This window comes from Hylobates moloch, unplaced genomic scaffold (assembly GCF_009828535.3).
Source record: "Hylobates moloch isolate HMO894 unplaced genomic scaffold, HMol_V3 SCAFFOLD_20, whole genome shotgun sequence".
NCBI classification, from domain to species: Eukaryota; Metazoa; Chordata; class Mammalia; order Primates; family Hylobatidae; genus Hylobates; species Hylobates moloch.
Genome location: NW_026652295.1, coordinates 38,502,213 through 38,505,300, shown reverse-complemented (window position 1 = coordinate 38,505,300; position 3,088 = coordinate 38,502,213).

Below are 3,088 nucleotides of genomic sequence, written 5' to 3'. Positions count from 1 at the left end.
CCAGTGCTCCTTTCCCCTCCTGTGAGTGGAATGAGAGGCTATGAGTAAGAATGGGGCTCAGGAGATCCCAGTTGAGCCCCAAGAACTGTTGTAACAGTTCTTAGTGATATGTGCAAATTTAGTGCTAAAATAACCCTGGGCCACATATACATACTAGCTTTGCCGCTAGCATCCCAATAAACAGGGGTTGACTGGCACATTCTCTCTGAGGCCTGCCTTTTCTGAGCTGGCTCTACTGGGTACGCACCTCTCCTTTGCCATCAGAGGTGGCCTGCTGTGCTCCAGACTCCGGGCTCACTGGGTCCTGGGAAAGGGGCAGCCAGGGTGACTTTTGAATACAGTGAATTTTCCCCATTATACAATTGCATATTCTCATCACTGTAAATCCAGAGAATAAAGACAGTTTGTACCGAAACAAATGACCCATGACCACAAAGGGCATCAGCACTTTTCTAAGCACAGTGCCTCACCTGGCGAGAATCCACAGCCACGTGCACCTGGCCTGGATCTGCTTTCCTGTGGCTCTCCTGGGGCTTCTCCTCCCAGGAAATCCTGCTCTGGCCTGCTCATATTTCTACCACTAACTACCACAAAAAACAAAATGCAACTCTTTCTCCAAAACATGTAGTTCTGGAGTTTTAAACATGAAGGAGTTTAAAACTGAGGCAGTTTTAATAGAAGTCAAAGAGGAACAGAATGGAAAAAGAGCGGACCAAGAGGAAAGGAAATATTAAGATAATCACTAAGAATATGACTTCAAAAGAGCCCATCGAGTATTGAACTTCTAAGATGACATACACTTAGATATATACTGTTGACATTTCTGTACCTCAAACATAGAGAATTTTAAAAGCTTTCAGAGATGCAAAAAATTTTTCCACAAAGGAACAAGGATCAAAAAGTCATAAGACCTCATCCAATACCGGAAGCTAAATGACAGTGGAACAATGCCCTCAAAAATCTGAGAGAAATGGCTATAGAATCCCTGGGACAAAAATATCAAATCAAGTGTAAGGAAGTATAAAGATGATGTGCTAGGGTAGGTCCTTTGAGAAACATTACAAGACAGGATTATGTGTGCAAGAAATTTATTAGAGGAAACACGTGTAAAGACACGAGGCCAGGATAGGCTCAGCAAGCTGTCAGTCAGCAATAATGATCTGACCCCCTGTAAAGGAGAGAGTGAAGGAAGACAGGGCGGGTGGGCATATTTAGACTGCACTGCAGTCTTAGTTAGAAAAGTCTGCCCGAAGTCCTCAAGCCCCCGGGGAGTATTGTCTCCCTGTTCAGTCTTTGGCTGGGAGTAACCTCTCAGAAGCCCCAGTGTGGACATGCTGATGGATTTCAGAAGCAGCATCAGAGTCTGTGGGTCAATTATACGCCCTGCAATGGAACTTCTGAGGGACACATTCTCACAGCAGCCACAGATGTCTTCTGATTTACAAAGATTCAGAAAGTTTACAACCAACTAACCTTGTGTGTTAAAAATGAAGGATATACTTCATCACAAAAGAAACACATCCCAAAAGAAGAGAGAGGGAAACCTGAGAAATAATAGGCACTGAGTTCACCCCAGAACAGCAAAGGAAGCTGGAAAATTATGAAAGAAAGCCTATGTAACCTCAATGCCTGGTGCAGTACCCTTCAGGTGGCACAGGCTATAAAGCATCACACTTCCTTCCACTAAGGGTTCAATCACCCCACTTGGAATTCACTACAAATAAAAGCCAAATAATCATAGTCATAAATAGTTTTTGTTTCTTACAGAATTAATCTGTAGAAAAGCACAGTAGTCATTTTAGTTGAAAGACACAACAACAAAAAAAACTATCCTTTTCACTTCGTTAAAGTTTAATACAGTGAGTCAGATGGGGGAAGGGGAGAAGGAAAGTGGAAAGAAGTAGCAGCTCACTAATTTTCTCACCTTTCATGACATAGGTATGTCTAAATGTGAGCAGGTTGGAATACAATTCAAGATGAGATTTGGGTGGGGACACAGAGCCAAACCATATCATTCTGCCCCTGGCCCCTCCAAATTTCATGTCCTCACATTTCAAAACCAGTCATGATTTCCCAACAGTTCCCCAAAGTCTTAACTCATTTCAGCATTAACCCAAAAGTCTGTAGTCCAAAGTCTCATCTGAGACAAGGCAAGTCCCTTCTGCCTATGAACCTATAAAATCAAAAGCAAGCTAGTTACTTCCTAGATACAATGGGGGTACAGGTATCGGGTAAATACAAGTGTTCCAAATGGGAGAAACTGGCCAAAACAAAGGGGTTACAGGGCCCATGAAAGTCTGAAATCCAGCAGGGCAGTCAAATTTTAGAGCTCCAAAATGATCTCCTTTGACTCCAGGTCTCACATTCAGATCACGCTGATACGGGAGGGTGGGTTCCCATGGTCTTAGGCAGCTATGTCCCTGTGGCTTTGCACAGTATAGCCTCCCTCCTTGCTGCTTTCATGGGCTGGTGTTGAGTGTCTGTGGCTTTTCCAGGTTCATGGTGCAAGCTGTAGGTGGATCTACCATTCTGGGGTCTGGAGGATGGTGGCCCTCTTCTCACAGCTCCACTAGGCAGTGCCCCAGTAGGGACTCCATGTGGGAGCTCCAACCTCACATTTCCCTTCTGCACTCCCCTAGCAGAGGTTCTCCATGAGATCCCTGGCCCTGCGGCAAACTTCTGCCTGGGCACCCAGGTGTTTCCATACATCTTCTGAAATCTAGGAGGAGGTTCCCACACTCCAATTCTTCACTTCTGTGCACCTGCAGGCTCAACATCACATGGAAGCCACCAAGGCTTGGGGATTGCACCCTCTGAAGTCATTGCCTGAGCTCTACATTGGCCCCTTTCAGCCACAGCTGGAGTGGCTGGGATACAGGGCACCAAGTCCCTAGACTGCACATAACACAGGGACCCTGGGCCTGCCCACAATACCATTTTTCCTCCTAGACCTCCAGGTCTGTGAATGGGAGAGGCTGTAGCAAAGGTCTCTGACATGCCCTGGAGATAGTTTCCCCATTGTCTTGGGGATTAACATTAGGCTCCTCATTACTCATGCAAATATCTGCAGCTAGCTTGAATTTCTCCT